Source organism: Triticum dicoccoides, chromosome 7A (assembly GCF_002162155.2).
Source record: "Triticum dicoccoides isolate Atlit2015 ecotype Zavitan chromosome 7A, WEW_v2.0, whole genome shotgun sequence".
Classification (NCBI taxonomy): Eukaryota; Viridiplantae; Streptophyta; class Magnoliopsida; order Poales; family Poaceae; genus Triticum; species Triticum dicoccoides.
The window spans coordinates 688,251,453-688,269,129 of NC_041392.1; positions in this window are offsets into that span (position 1 = coordinate 688,251,453).

The following is a 17,677-nucleotide window of genomic DNA, read 5'->3' on the forward strand; positions in this document are numbered from 1 at the left end:
TGCTCGTCGGCGGTGGTGGAGCGAGGGAGGGTGCGGTGGGTCGTCGGCGGCGGTGGAGCTAGCGGGGGAGGGTGCGGGTGCGATCGAGATCGAGATGGAGGGGGATAGCGATCGAGATGAAGGGGCATCGAGATCGAGATGGAGAGGGAATCGAGATCGAGATGGAGGGGGATCGAGATTGAGTGTCCTCAGCAACAAGGTAGCCGTGTCCCTGGGTGACGTGTAGTCTGGCGAGATGGGGACAACCGTGTTCTCCAACGACGTGCGCGGCTAAAACCATCGGGCGGTGGTATGACTAGTCGTGTCCCTGGCATATGAAGTGTCTACGCCGACTCGTCTACTTCCGCTGCACTCCCGGAGTCTGTAACGATCGTTGATCACAACCCATTATGCATTTTCATATTGTTCCCGGGTCATTGATGACGACATGCTCGGTGCGGGGTGCCCCCTAATTTTTTATTTTTTTCGCTTTTTTCTGTTTTTCTTTTTTAAAATAATTGATGATTTAAAAAAGTTCCAAATTTCTAAATATTTGTGAATTTTGGAAAATGCATTCAGGAAATCATAAAATACTCATTTATTAAAAAAATGTTCACGTTTTTTTTGAGAAATCATAGAATGTTTGGGCATTTAAAAACTGTTTGTGATTTTGAAATAATGTTCGTATATTAAAAAATGTTCACGATTTTGAACAATGTTCGCATATACAAACATTGTTCATGAATTTGATTTTTCTCCACGAATTCAACAATGTTCATGATTTTTATAAAATGTTCATTACTAGTTTAAAAAATGTTCATTACTAGTATAAATTTTTATACTAATGGCGCACCGTGGCACAGTGCGCCATTACTAGTTTAAAACTAGTAATGACGCACTATGCAACGGTGCGCCATTAGTAGTTTTGCAAAAAAGTAAAAAAAAATTAGAGTAGTGGCGCACTCTATGACCGGTGCGCCATTAGTAGTTCGAACTACTAATGGCGCACTTTGCCTGGATGCGCCATTAGTATGTTTGAAAAAATGAAAAAAAAACATTTTGTTACTAGTGGCGCACCTTGCGCCTGGTGCGCCATTAGTGTCTTCCACACTAATGGCGCATCTCCACATGGTGCGCCATTAGTATATAGTAGTGGCGCACCACTTCTCTGGTGCGCCATTAGTGTCAATTTCATCTTTAACCCTTTTTCTAGTAGTGTAAGCTCAGATCATCGTCGAAAAGTGTGCTCTGGGAAGAAGGACCAGGTAGCACAGTTAAAATTTGGCACAATAATTATATTGCCGATTAGGCTAGGAATGACTTGAAGCATTATAAACTCGTAAGCAACGAAAATTACTTAAGAGTTATTGAGTCGGAGTGTGGAATCGATTCACCTATCAGTGTTCTTGGTTGACAAACAACCCAAAACCCATGAAGTGACTAAGACAAGGTAAGGTAGCACTTCATCAAAAGTTCATAAGATGTAGTGTAATGCATGATATCCTCAAGATACTAGAGGGAAATACTCGAAGATAGGGAGTAATAGAGTTTGGACATGTGTATTCATCTGTAGAAGACCAGTACTTTAACTTGTAGAGTAATATGGTCGGAACCACGTTTGCAAAAGACCAAATCCCAGATATAAGAACTTGTACCAAGGGGACAATTAATTTTAGGAGAAGTTTCCATGATAATATCTACATCATTTCCATGGGCATGAACATAAAGCTCAAGGACAACTCCCACTTGTCCAATGCACAACCTTCCATTCACTTCTCGCTTTCGATAAAGTTGTAGTGTTGAAATTTTATCCGGCGTAACAGTAGTAGGGTATGATCCATAGAAGTTTCCGGGTCCACACAGATTAGGGAAGGCATTGGTTCAACCCATCGGGGCATCTTAGGAACATATACCACGAACTTCAGAAGTAATTAACTCAAGCTCGAAAGCAGAGCATGGTTGACAAAAGGAGAGGATACAATATACCAAAGGCTTTATTTATCAGGATAAGAACTCACAAGGTAATTTGAATATGAATGACACTGTCGAATAATAATCCAACAAGGGATTTGAAAGTCCACAAAGGATCTGGTGTGAGCATCGGTACTCCACCAGAAGAAGAAGAACACCAAGGCATTGGATTGTAGAAACAACTGAATAATTTGATGCTTAGATACAAAGAAAATTATGATTTCTGGATCGGTGTATCAGAATCAGATGCTTTGATCGAAGTTGGATGGGTTGAACAGACTTAGAGGCACATCGATCGAATCTTGATTGGGCAAGAACCAGCTCATATCCGGAGCGATGTCAGAGCCAGAAAGAAATTTCCAAGGATTAATTGATGATTGCGAGTATTCACTCACAGGTTGAATCCATAGGAACAGAATGACAATCACAAAGAATTTTTAAAGAATTTTGTTAGACATATGGAATTAATCCTAATGCAAGCAGGCAAGGAGAATCAAGAGCAATAGGCTATAGAGGATTTTTGGAAGATCAGATAGTATTTCAAAGTATTTTGGAAAGCATATGAACAATTGGGGATGAACGGACCCCGGTTAAGTGAATTATCCTCAGTGCAAAAAGAAGCCGCAAAGCAGAAGGCACAAAGGATTCTCGGAACAACGGAGAGTACTAGGGGTATCTTGTAATAACAAGAGTAACTGGGTATGAAGGTACAAGCGGCAAGGATGTTATTCACGGGGATAATCGGTGGTCAGGAACTGCACGGCAGTGGGCACAAGGTCTCGAGAAACATCGAGGAGTATCCGCAGAATCTTCTGGTAATGTCGGGGCTCTCCGGGAGGAAGTGGGTATGAGAACCTAATGTCAGAGTTAGTAAAATGTTTAACCCGAATAGACGAGAGACCAGAGTCCCAGAGTATAGACGAGGAATAAAAGATCCTAATACCACCCAATGGCAACGTGGGCCTGTAAGACACACAGCCATGTTAGTAAAAAGTTTTTCAGTGACTAGACTCAACTTCGACCAAGGAGTTGGAAAAGGGGCTACCTACATGTAGTCGGCTCTGATACCAACTTGTGACAGCCCCGATTCAATCGTACACTAATCATACACGCAAATGTGTACAATCAATATCAGGGACTCATGGGAAGATATCACAACACAACTCTAGACACAGATTAAAATACTACAAGCCTTATATTACAAGCAAGAGGCCTCAACGGCTCGAATACACAAGAGTCAGTGGAAGCAATAATATCTGAGTACATAGCTAAGTTAAACAAGTATTCCTTAAGAAGGCTAGCACAAAAGCAACATGATCGAAAAGGCAAGGCCTCCTGCCTGGGAGCCTCCTAACTACTCCTGGTCGTCGAAGGTCTCCACGTAATAGTAACCACCCTCATGGTAGTAGTGGTAGTCGTCGGCGGGGGCAACGGTCTAAGGGCTCCATCATCTGGTTGCATCAAACGGATATGGGGGGAAGAAGAAAGCAAAGTAAACATGAGTACTCATCCGTAGTTCTCAGCAAGCAAGGATCTACACTACATATGCAACATTATCAATGGAAGGTTGTATATGTGGGCTGGACTTCAGAAACGCCATAATAGAGGGGTGGGCCTAGTCCTATAAAAGACTAGCATCTTCAGCATCTTCAAGCATCTTCCAGCATTTAGAAGAGTACAGATCAACATAATGTAAAGTAGTAGTAGTAGTAGTAGTAGCAGTAGTAGTAGTAGTAGTAGTAGTAGTAGTAGTAGTAGTAGTAGTAGTAGTAGTAGTAGTGTCATCAACCTCGCCCAGAGATCATTCCTCGACTCCCTGCAAGAAAGCAATCCCGGAGCCATCCTATCCATTTCTCATCTCAAGTATCTAGTTCTAGTTGTATCGAACGAGATACAACTCCGAGTGTCCGTTACCGTAGGACAGGCTATCGATAGATGTTTTATCCCTGCAGGGGTGCACCAACTTACCCAACACGCTAGATCAACTCCGGCCGGACACACCATCAGGTCATGAACGCCCTCGGCTGATCAACACACCGCAGTCCTACCTTGGCTCGTCAGAGAGGCCAGCACGCCGATCTACATCCTAAGCCCCCAAGGGTCTTGGGCCCATCGCCCTTTGCACTCCTGCATGTTGCGTACGCGGCTGGTGAGCAGACCAAGCCCCCCTTATACAAGGTGAGGCATTCCAGTCCAACCCGGCGCGCGCCGCTCCATCGCTGACGTCCTTTGAGCTTTCAGCTGATACATACAATGTAGAGTGCCCATACTTGTTCCCGCGTGATGGTTAGTGCTATCAGGCTAGAGGCCCCTCGGATCAAATATCCAAATCGTAGTGGATTAGGAACACACAGTAATGAGCAGAGACTCACGATCGATGTGACCTCGTTGCCCCGTCTCGAGGACGGGCGACAAGGCTATGAATGCCGACCACGCCTCGTAATTATCTCGCGGGCACCTTCAATGTCAACCCAACTCCACATCACTCGCAATTAAGCTCGCGCGGGTACCCCTTGGGGCCAAGCCGTCTTTAGTAACATGGCTTAGTGTAAAGTCGTAGTAACCAAAGTAACCGTGTGTCTAACACCAAGGGGAACCCTGAGGAATCACCCTCGATGGAATTCCACCTGATGTTATCATCAAGGTGAACAAAGAAGGAATCACCCTCGAGGTCTACTCTTGAGGAGTTCCACGATAGTGTCGTTATCGGGAGTGGAGAAGGAGGAATCACCCTCGATGACCATAACTGATGAACTAACCTACAAGGTTAACATCAGAAGTGCTGATGAGGTATCACCCTCGGCACTTGATAGTAACCCAGTAGTGTCGAGCAACTAAGGGGAAAGTGATGTGCGGCACCGGGGCCTGATCTTTGATCATGTTGATCAGGTCTTCTGATAATCGAGCAGGGCAGTTGGGACAAAGTGGGGGTCTCTGATGGGCCTCTACCTAGACTATTCTAAACAGTTTAGGATAAGCAGGTAGGTAACAACAATAGGTTACAATAAACAGGCTATTCAACAGGAATAGGATAAAAGTAGTAGCAGCATATTCTAATGCAAGCATAAGAGAGATAGAGTAGGCGATATCTGTATGCTCAAAAGGGGGGTGCTTGCCTGGAAGCTCTGCTGAAAAGGAAGAAGTGTCGTTGTCGACGTAGTCGATCGCAGGGGCAGCATCGATCTCGGGGTCTACCGGAGAGAAGAGCGCGAAGAAACAGCAAATATAAAGCACACAGATACATTACTAAGTATGACATGACGATACGCAGTGCTAGGCGTGTTCTAACGCAGGGCTACACGATACCGGCAAAGGGGGAAACATCTAGGAATGTTTTCCTGGTTCCGGACCTGTGTCAGACAGATGACCGGAGGGGGAATGTTCCATGTTCAGATAGCTAGAGGCACCTGACTGGTATGTGGGTAGTGTATTCGAGTTCGTCTCGTTTTTCTAAGCAACTTTCATATATAAATTATTTTCATCAGAGTTACGGATTAATCTATATGAATTTCCAAAGTTTTAACAAATTTTGTGAAATTATTTTAATTTGAAAAAGAAGAACAGGGGTTGGGTGCACCCGGTGCAGTGCACCCAGAGACGCACCAGTGGCCGACGGGTGGGGCTAGTCAACTGTTGAAGTAGCAGTTGACTGGTCAACCTTTGACCGGTTAGCAGTTCTTGTGGGACCCGTATGTCAGTGACTCTGGGCCTAACAATTGTTTTTTTTCAAACTAATAGATTTAATTAGTGGCCTGGGGCCCGTTATCAGTGAGGGTTAGCTGGGGGGTAATTAAGTGGCTAATGACGCCATGTCAGTAGGTCAGTGGCGGCTAACCGCCGGCGTTAAGCCGAGGCGCCGGAGTTGGCCGTCCGGCCGTTCCTGTCAACGGATGGAAGCGCGAGTGGGCGAGTTGGGAATCTGGGGCTCGCGCGGTTCAGGAGGTGGTCGCTGAGTGGCAGGAGGTGGGCTGGGACAGCGGTGGCGCTAGGTAGCGGTTGGCAACAGCGGGCGGCGGCGGTGCGGTCGGGCGTGGTGGGTGGAGGAGGACGCGAGCTCGGCCACAGCTAACGCGGCATGGGACGGCGGGGGACACAGCAGTGGGTGGTGGCAGTCGAAGTAGGCTGAGCTAGCGGCATGAGCAGTAGCGAGGCAGCGCAGGCGGGGCGAGCACGACAATAGAGCAGTAGATAACAGAGGCGACGAGCGGATGTACATGGGCGAGATGCGGCCCGGGCGCACGCGTGCCTGTGCGGCGAGGCGCAGGGGCGCGTCCAGGGCAGCAGCAGGCGCGGTGTCTGCACGGCGACGGGGCGGTGAGCGCGGGCTCCGCTTGCTCCGGGCGCGGCGATGACAGCGGCCTATAGACTAGGGAGCAGAAGAAAGCGATTAGGGGTAGGAGGAGGGGAAGCATGCGGTGCTCACCGCCATCGCTGGGAAGGCCCGAGGTAGAGTCAAGGCGGCCGAAGACGATGGAAGCAACGGCGACCCGAGGCTGATGGAGGTTGAAGATGGGGAGGTAGCGGGCGCTCCGGTGCCTCCCAGGTTGAGCTCATGGATGAGGAATATGTAGCGGATGCCGAAGCAGTGGAAGGGCACGTCGATGGCGCCTGGGGGTGGAAGTGGCCGTGGTGGTGGCGCGGTGACGTCGACGACCACGCCGGGCGAGAAGGGAAAAGGGTTTCTGGAGGGGGGAATGGAGCGAGTGGGGAGGGCAAGTGTGATGGCAGCTGGAACTACGTCGGTATTTCCCCGAAGAGGGAGGGATGATGCAGCACAGCGACGGCAGAGTATTTCCCTCGGCTATGAAACCAAGGTATCAAACCAGTAGGAGAACCAAGCAACACAACGTAAACAACCCCTGCACACAAATAACAACACCTCGCAACCCGACGTGCTAAAGGGGTTGTCAATCCCTTTCGGGTAACGGCGCCAGAAATTGGTGTGTGACGGTAAAAAGGTTGTGATAGATTGGATAAATAGATTGCAAGTAAAATAAAGTGAAGCAAGATATTTTTGTATTTTTGGTTTAATAGATCTGAAAATAAAAGCAAGGAAAAAGTAGATCGCAAAGGCAAATATATGAGAAATAAGACCCGGGGGCCGCAGGTTTCACTAGTGGCTTGTCTCAAGAAAAATAGCAAACGGTGGTTGAACAAATTACTGTTGGGAAACTGATAGAACTTCAAATAATTATGACGATATCCAGGCAATGATCTTTACATAGGCATCACATCCAAGATTAGTAGACCGACTCCTTCCTGCGTCTACTACTATTACTCCACACATCGACCGCTATCCAGCATGCATGTAGTGTATTAAGTTCATGGAGAAATGGAGTAATGCAATAAGAATGATGACATGATGTAGGCAAGATCCGTTTATCTATATGGAGGTAGATATAGATCTCGTCTTTTTATCCTTAGTAGCAATGATACATACGTGTCGGTTCACTTTCTGTCACTGGGATCAAGCACCTTAAGATCGAACCCACTACCAGGCACCTCTTCCCATTGCAAGATAAATAGATCGAGTTGGCCAGACAAAACCCAAATATCAAAGAAGAAATATGAGCCTATAAGAGATCACGCAGATCAAAGAAACTCAAATACTTTCATTGATATAAAAACATAGATCTGATCATAAACTCGAAGTTCATCGATCCCAACAAACACACCGCAAAAGAGTTACATCATATGGATCTCCAAGAGACCATTGTATTGAGGATCAAGAGAGAGAGATGAAGCCATCTAGCTACTAACTACTGACCCGAAGGTCTACAAAGAACTACTCACGCATCATCGGAGAGGCACCAATGGAAGTGGTGAACCCCTCCATGATGGTGTCTAGATTGGATCAGGTGATTCTGAACTCTGTGGCGGCTGGATGAATATTTCGTCGACTCCCCTAGGGTTCTGGGATTTTTGGGGAATTTATAGAGCAAAGAGGCGGTCTGGGGGGGTGCCCCCCTAAGGGCACCCCCAGGTGCAACCAGGGCCCATTGCCTTCCTTCCGGCCCATAAAAAATCATCGTAAAGTTTCGTGCCATTTGGACTCTGTTTGATATTGATTGCCTGCGATGTAAAAAACATGTAAAAACATGAACTGGCACTGGGCACTATGTCAATAGGTTAGCACCAAAAAATGATATAAAATGACTACAAAATGATTATAAAACATCCAAGATAGATAATAAAACAACATGGAACAATCAAAAATTATAGATACATTAGAGACGTATCAACGTCCCCAAGCTTAGCTCCTCCACGTCCTTGAGTAGGTAACTGATAAAAACAGAATTTTTGTTGTGGAGTGCTGTTCATCAAGTCATATCATATTCTTTTCTTTATAGCATGGACATTTGGACTTTATGTGATTCAAAGCAATAGTCTATTTTTGACATAATAATTTAGATACTCAAGCATATCAACAAGCAACCATGTCATTCAAAATATCAATGCTAAAATAAGTTATCCCTAGCCCATCATGCTCAAACATTGATCCATTCATGAAACACAATCGAATATTAACTACACCCAATACTTGAGCATGATCATGTTGCCTCCTAGTTGATGATTTTTATAAGAGAAGATGGAGACTCAAATTTCAAAATAAAAATTGCTTAAAGTAAAAGAAGTCCCTTTGCAGAGGGAAGTAGGGATTTGTAGATGTGTCAGAGCTCAAAGCAAAAAATTGAGATAAAAACATTTTGGGAGGTGTATCCATCCCACCCACGAAAACGACTTAGAGTTCCAAACACTTTCCATGCTAGATATGCCATAGGCGGTTCCCAAACAGAAAATAAAGTTTATTTCTTTTTCCACCATAACTTTCACTTTCCATGGCTAGCCGTATCCACAGCTGCCCTCCATACCAACACTTTCCAACGAATTTATTATTTGACAACATAAAGTAAATTCATTTCTTTTTGCATTTCGGGACAGGGCATCCCTAATACCTTTGCCTTACTCTCATGCAATGACAAGTGAATAAACACTCATCTTGAGAATAACACATCTAGCATGGAAATATTAGCCACTCGTTACCATTCCGCGAGGAAATAAACACAGAAAATAGAAGTTTATTTTGAAAATTAGAGATGGCACATGCAAATTTGCTTAGAACAGAAAAAGAATACCGCATATAGGTAGATATAGTGGACTCATGTGGCAAAACTGGTTTAAAGGATTTTGGATGCACAAGTAGAGGTCATACTTAGTGCAAAACGAAGGCTAGCAAAAGATTGGGAAGCGACCAACCAAGAAAACGAATAATCTCATAAGCAAGCATTAAGCATAATTAACCCCGAATAATGCACCACAAGTAGGATATAATTTTCATTGCATGATTATTGACTTTCGTGCATGCATAGGGAATCACAAACCTTAACACCAATATTCCTACTAAAGCATAATTACTCATCAAGATGACTGGCATATCACATCATCATATCTCAAAACTATTACTAAGAATCAAGTTTATTTTGTCCAATGATCTTCATGACATTTTCTTTTACTTTATCCTTCTTGGATATCTATCACTTTGGCACAAATTTTCATGAGTTGCTTTTCATAAGCTCAACCAAATATAAGTGAAGATCATGAGCATAACAAATTTTCTTTCTCTCAAAATAATTTAAGTGAAGAAAGAGAGAATTTCTTCAAAATTTTACTGATTCTCAAATAAATCCAAGTGAAGCAAGAGAACATTTCTTAAAAAATAACAAAGCACACCATGCTCAAAAAGATATAAGTGAAGCACTAGAGCAAGTCCTAGCTCCTAAAAGATTTAAGTGAAGCATAGAGAGCAATTCTAACAAGTCATGACATAATTTTGGATCTCTCAAATAGGTGTGTCCATTGATGTCTACTACACAACCTTCTTCTTGTAGACGTTGTTGGGCCTCCAAGTGCAGAGGTTTGTAGGACAGTAGCAAATTTCCCTCAAGTGGATGACCTAAGGTTTATCAATCCGTAGGAGGCGTAGGATGAAGATGGTCTCTCTCAAGCAACCCTGCAACCAAATAACAAAGAGTCTCTTGTGTCCCCAACACACCCAATACAATGGTAAATTGTATAGGTGCACTAGTTCGGTGAAGAGATGGTGATACAAGTGCAATATGGATAGTAGATAATAGTTTTTGTAATCTGAAAATATAAAAACAGCAAGGTAACTAATGATAAAAGTGAACGTAAAACGGTATTGCAATGTGTGGAAACAAGGCCTAGGGTTCATACTTTCGCTAGTGTAAGTTCCCTCAACAATACTATTATAATTGGATCATAAAACTATCCCTCAACATGCAACAAATAGTCACTCCAAAGTCACTAATAGCGGAGAACGAACGAAGAGATTATGGTAGGGTACGAAACCACCTCAAAGTTATTCTTTCCAATCAATCCGTTGGGCTATTCCTATAAGTGTCACAAACAGCGCTAGAGTTCGTACTAGAATAACACCTTAAGACACAAATCAACCAAAACCCTAATGTCACCTAGATACTCCAATGTCACCTCAAGTATCCGTGGGCATGATTATACGATATGCATCACACAATCTCAGATTCATCTATTCAACCAGCACAAAGGACCTCAAAGAGTGCCCCAAAGTTCTACCGGAGAATCACGACGAAAACGTGTGCCAACCCCTATGCATAGGTTCATGGGCGGAACCCGCAAGTTGCTCACCAAAACATACATCAAGTGGCACGCGGTATCCCATTGTCACCACAGATATCCACGGCAAGACATACATCAACTGTTCTAAAAAATTTAAAGACTCAATCCGTTAAGATTACTTCAAAGGGGAAACTCAATTCATTACAAGAGAGAAGAGGGGGGAAGAAACATCATAGGATCCAAATATAATAGCAAAGCTCGCGATACATCAAGATCATATCACCTCAAGAACACGAGAGAGAGAGAGAGATCAAACACATAGCTACTGGTACATACCCTCAGCCCCGACGGAGAACTAGTCCCTCCTCGTCATGGAGAGCACCGGGATGATGAAGATGGCCACCGGAGAAGGATTGCCCCCTCCGGCAGGGTGCCGGAACAGGTCTAGATTGGTTTTTTGGTGGCTACGGAGGCTTCTGGCGGCGGAACTCCCTATCTATGTTGCGTTCTGGAAGTTTTAGGGTACGTGGATATATATGGGTGCAGGGAGGACGTAGGAGGAGCCACGAGGGTCCCACGAGATAGGGGGCGCGCCCTAGGGGGGGCGCGCCCCCACCCTCGTGAGCACCTCATGTCTCCCCTGACGTGGGGTCCAAGTCCATCAAGTGTGTTTCCTTCCAAAAATAACTTCTCCAGTTGATTTCGTTCCGTTTCGACTCCGGCTGATATTCCTTTTCTTCGCAACAGTGAAATAGGCATAAAACAACAAATCTGGGATGGGCCTCCGGTTAATAGGTTAGTCCCAAAAGTAATATAAAAGTGGATAATAAAGCCCAATATTGCCCAAAATAGTAGATAATATAGCATGGATCAATCAAAAATTATAGATACATTGGAGACGTATCAAGCATCCCCAAGCTTAATTCCTGCTCGTCCTCGAGTAGGTAAATGATAAAAAAGAATTATTGATGTGGGGTGCTACTTGGCATAATTTCAATGTAATTCTTCTTACTTGTGGCATGAATATTCAGATCCATAAGATTCAAGACAAAAGTTCATATTGACATAAAAATAATAATACTTCAATCATACTAACAAAGCAATTATGTCTTCTCAAAATAACATGTACAAAGAAAGTTATCCCTACAAAATCATATAGTCTTCCTATGCTCCATATTCCCCACACAAAGTATTTAAATCATGCACAACCCCGGTGACAAGCCAAGCAATTGTTTCATACTTTTGATGTTCTCAAACTTTTTCAATCTTCACGCAATACATGAGCGTGAGCCATGGACATAGCACTATAGGTGGAATAGAATGGTGGTTGTGGAGGAGACAAAAAGGGAGAAGATAGTCTCACATCGACTAGGCGTATCAACGGGCTATGGAGATGCCCATCAATAGATATCAATGTGAGTGAGTAGGGATTGCCATGCAACGGATGCACTAGAGCTATAAATGTACGAAATCTCAACAAAAGAAACTAGTGGGTGTGCATCCAACTTGCTTGCTCACGAAGACCTAGGGCAATTTGAGGAAGCCCATCATTGGAATATACAAGACAAGTTCTATAATGAAAGATTCCCACTAGTATATGAAAGTGATAACTCAAGAGACTCTCTATATGAAGAACATTGTGCTACTTTGAAGCACAATATATGAGACTCACTATATCATGGTGCTACTTTGAAGCACAAGTGTGGAAAAACGATAGTAGCATTGCCCCTTTTTATTTATTTTCTCTTTTTTGGGCCTTCTTTTTTTATTTGGCCTTTCTCTTTTTTTGGCCTTTCTTTTTTTATTTGGCCTTTCTCTTTTTTTATTTGGGACAATGCTCTATTAATGATGATCATCACACTTCTATTTATTTACAACTCAATGATTACAACTCGATACTAGAACAAAGTATGACCTATATGAATGCCTCCGGCGGTGTACCGGGATGTGCAATGATGCATGAGTGACATGTATGAAAGAATTATGAACGATGGCTTTGCCACAAATACGATGTCAGCTACATGATCATGCTAAGTAGTATGACAATGATGGAGTGTGTCATAATAACGGAACGGTGGAAAGTTGCATGGTAATATATCTTGGAATGGCTATGGAAATGCCATAATAGGTAGGTATGGTGGCTGTTTTGAGGAAGGTATATGGTGGGTTTATGGTACCGGTGAAAGTTGCGCGGTACTAGGGAGGCTAGCAAAGGTGGAAGGGTGAGAGTGCGTATAATCCACGGACTCAACATTAGTCATAAAGAACTCATATACTTATTGCAAAAATTTATTAGTTATCGAAGCAAAGTATTACGCGCATGCTCCTAGGGGGATAGATTGGTAGGAAAAGACTATCGCTCGTCCCCGACCGCCACTCATAAGGAAGGCAATCAATAAATAAATCATGCTCCGACTTCATCACATAACGGTTCACCATACGTTCATGCTACAGGAATCACAAACTTCAACACAAGTATCTCTCAAATTCACAACTACTCAACTAGCATGACTCTAATATTACCATCCTCATATCTCAAAACAATCATCAAGTATCAAACTTCTCTTAGTATTCTACACACTCATAAGTATCAAACTTCTCTTAGTATTCAACACACTCATACGTGCATGCAAGGTAAGGAGGTGCAACAAGAAGTTTCAACCGGGTAGGCAATCATTCGCTGCCTAAAACAGAGGGTGAAGGGGTTTAGAGCAATGGGAATAGGTATTGCCACTACTAGGAAAAGGCCTACTAATGGCGCACCAGTTTTGCCTACTAATGGCTCATCACTGGTGCGCCATTAGTATCACGCCACTAGTATTTATTACTAATGGTGCACCACTGGTGCGCCATTAGTATCTGGTATACTAATGGCGCACCACCCAGTGCGCCATTAGTATATAACACCATGCACCATTAGTATGCCTCCTAGGGGCCATATTTAACCATGTGCTTTGGCACACTAATGGCGCACTGCGGATGAATGCGCCATTAGTATACTTGGCATACTAATGGCGCACTGTTTGGTGATGCGCCATTAGTATACTTTGGCATACTAATGGCGCACTCTGTAGTGATGCGCCATTAGTATGAATATTAGGTTTTATTTATTTTTTACTTTTCTGATTTTTGTACAGGTTACAAAATATATTATTTGACAGAATATAGACAGTAGCACACAGCAACAGCAGATTCATCGAATACAATAGAAGATTAGTCTCCGAATACAATTCATCATATTAGTCTCCAAATTCAAAAGACCGAACAAAGATAAAACATTACAAGTCTCGAGACCGCGAGTATCGAGTTTTTCTTCACGTTGCAAGTCGATATCGATCATCTAAACTACCATCACATAGAAGAGAGCTGCGGTCATCACGATGAGCATCATCATGATGAAACTGGTCTTCATCCGGTTCCTCCAACGCTCCCTCCTCTCTCGCGCTAGATAGCAGGCGTATCTAGATTCCGCCTCCGCCCTAGTGGTGTACCCTTTGTAACTGTTACCGCTGAAACGGTGAACCTGTCTCCGACACTCCTCCTAGTCGTCATAGACTCCGGGAACCTTACCCTTGTACACGACATACGACGGCATCTCTATGCACAAGCCAAACAACAGACAATACATACATAAGCAATATATAAGTATGCAACAAAAGGATCGGAAGAGAAAAGCAAGACATGACATTAATAGCACGATTCATGGTCCTACTAATAAATAGCATCGATTACATCTAAGTTGAACGACTGTCCAAACCAAAGAGACATACAAGTTCATTAAAGTTTAATTACAACATGAGCCAATCAATGTTTTAGAACTACACATAGCATCACTACTGTCGACTCACCTCATGGGACCGGAGCGTGGATGAAAAGCCGTCGTCTGTCGTGATGGTCATGAAATCGCGGGCGTTGTCAGCCTGCATTTGTAGCGTTCCGCCTATCTCCTGTTGGACGGTTGATATCTGAGGTAGAACTTCCCCGAGGTATGAAGGACATCTTGATGGATGATGTCCGCAAACTCCGACTGGATGCGAAAGAATTCTTGTCTGATGTCCGCGTCCTGGATTGCCGACAAGCTCGCGGCCCAATCTTTGAGATTATTTGGTAGCAGAAGGTGATGATGGTCCCTTACGATCGCCTGCATGTGATGGAGGGCGTAGTAGTCATCCTTCTGACCGCCAAGCGGCTGCTTGACGCAGCAGAACGTCGTATTGTGGGTGAACACATGCTTTCCATACTTACGAACTGCCCTGGTGAAGGTGCCTCCAGGTTTGGCATAGCCTGGGAGAACATCATCAAGAACTTTCTTGATATTTGTGTAGTCTATCTTGGAGTTACGGTTCTGGTCGAAATACGTGGCCATGGAATATTTTGGGCTTAAGAGGATGAGTGTGCAATGTGTGTCACTACACAGAACACGGAATGTTAGAAAAAAAAGAACGATCGAAATCTAAGAAATCATATGTTACGGGGCGGTTAAGGGATGACTTACTCGGGAAAGTAAGCCACAAGGAAGTTATCCTTATCTGGGTTTGCCAGAATGACGTCTTTGAGGTGTGAACTCACGACTTGGCGGTCCCCAGCGCTGCTCAAGAGCTTGGCACGCATGTAGAAGGGGTCGACGATCACGATGTCCGGGTCTTGTCTCTAATGATCCGCATCTCCATACTCAGCGAAAACAGCCGAACGAAGGTGTAGTGCAGCGGATGAAGGTTAAACATAGCAAAGATGTCATCAAACCGCAGGACGATCGTACCTCCGATGTCGCCATCCACAAAGCCCTTGACCTCTGGCACCTTGGCCATGAAAACCGGGTATGCCACATCATTCTCTCTTAGACGCCGCTTCTCCAAAGAAAGAACACTGTCGTGCAGACTCCACATAGCACCGGTTGCAGCATTGAGCATATTTGTTGGTAGAATGGCCCTACCCGCCACATGCACCCTCCTCGAGATATCCTTAGGTGAAGGTGGCCCATCCTGAGCACGGATCATACTCGGTGCCGGCTGGCTCGCATCGGCGCCCTTTTTAGTCTGCCGTTCCCGGCTCTTCTTCTTGATCTGTTGTAATGGGACCGAGTTCTGCTCAAAGACCACCTTCTTGAGCGTGTTGGGGCTGATAATATTTCGCACCTCAGCTATCTGAGGCTCGGTGAAGGCGGCAACTGGAGGCGTCTCCTGAGAACTGAATGCCAGACGACGCCTGTTGCAACTGGGTTTCTCCGACGTACCAGCTAGATCGCGGTCGTCTTGGTTGGGTTCTTGAGAAGGAGGCCCGCATAACTCGTCATCGTACCCATGTTCGACAAAGTACTTATCGACGTTGGTAAATGTACCTTGTCGTCGTCGTCCGGATCTTGTGCCATATGCATGTCCGGATCCTGTGCCATAGGGATGTCCGGCATGTCCGGTACCGTTGCGGCATTCTTGCCATGGCTTGGCACCGGCACGACTGGCGGTCTTGTCTGTGAGGTGGTGTCCCTCGCCCCCAAACGAATCTGGCTCTTTGGCCAAAGCAGGGGCCAACATACGCAGGCGCTGAGGGTCATCTCATCTTCTTCGTCGGCCCCAGCGGGTCGAATCGGAGGTAACAACTCGTCGCAGCCTGGCAGCACCCGAACCACTTCAACCCTATACATTATGGGTGGCATCGGATTACAGTGGAACACGGGGTTGCCCGGTTGAACGATTTTGCCCTTGGCGACATCGACCAACTCGCCGCCCACGAAGTGCAGGAGAGTGCAAGGAACATCGGCGGCGCCCTGCGAAAACATGTAGGGCGTCAGGGATGCCCAGTCAAAGGCAAGGAGATGAAGTCATCGGCCGAGAGGCTTAGTTACCGTGATGCCGTCGAGCTCAGCTAATGTCGAGGCACAACCAACGGCGGGCGTGCAACTGACGGAGGGGCCGCTTGCTGGCGAGGTGCCGGCCGGCGTACACCCGGGTGCATTAAGCTCCAATGCCGGCGTCGGAGACACCAATACCGCCGCCGCCGGAGACACCAATGGCGCCGCCGCCGTAGACACCAATGCCGCCGCCGCCGGAGACACCAATGGCGCCGCATGCGTATTGTGCGAGTTGCTGGCCCTGTAGCTGGGAATCAGGGGCGGCCCCTGTTGGCCACCCGCAATCCACGTCGTTATCGCATGAATCAAGGTAGGCATAATGCCGGTGAGCGTCGATCCCAGTTGTTGTTGCACTTGCTCTTGGACCATCTCCAGAATCCGCGCCACTTGCACCTTGAGTGCTTCAACCTCGCGCGACTGGCTTTCCGAGCTGGTCTTTTTCTCCTCTCTCCCACCAACGGTATAGTATGACGACCATTTTGTGGACAAGCCTTTGCCGGCCACACGACCAGCTGACGTTGGCTTACTGAGCTTATCCTTGTTTTTCATTACGTTCAACGCCCTATTCAAAGGGGTGTCGAAAGGGGAGCTCTGAGACGACCCCGCGCTATTGCTTTCTTTGTCCTGCGGAAGGAACGTGAACCATTTAGAAATATTGGGGATTAATTAGAATGCAACCATATGGAGCTAATTACGCAGGGGTGTATTCCTTACCAGAACAAGCTCAAGCGCCTTGGTCTTCGGATCCGTGGTAAGCTCCTCTGTTACCGGGTCCTCCTTGTACCGGGCCCTGAGAAAGTTCCTGGTCTGCTTGTCACGGTATTTCTCAAAGCGGGGCGGTAGGCCTTGCTCGACACGCTCCGCGTCCTCCTTGTCCCATATAGGCTCCGCCACTCTGTAACCGTCGGGACCGAGTTGGTGGACCCCTATGTTCAACTGCCGCATTTCTTTCCCCTACTGACTTGATTCGGAGGTTGCGGGGCTCTTGCACTTGATGTTGAAATCCTTGTAGTCATCTTCGCTAATCAAAGGATATTTCGCCTTGATCTTCTCATAACTATCACCTTTGTCAATCATTGCCTTCACTGTGCTTTTCCAAGTAGACAGGGCCGTGCTCATCCTCGTGAGGGCGGCACCGTTCACTTTATTCCCCGAGAGGCGTGTGTTTGCGAACTCAGCGGGGAACTTGTATTGTTCGTGCAGCTTCGTGAAGAGGAGGCTGCGCAAATTCCCTCGGTCCTTATGCCTTAGGTTCTCGGTGTT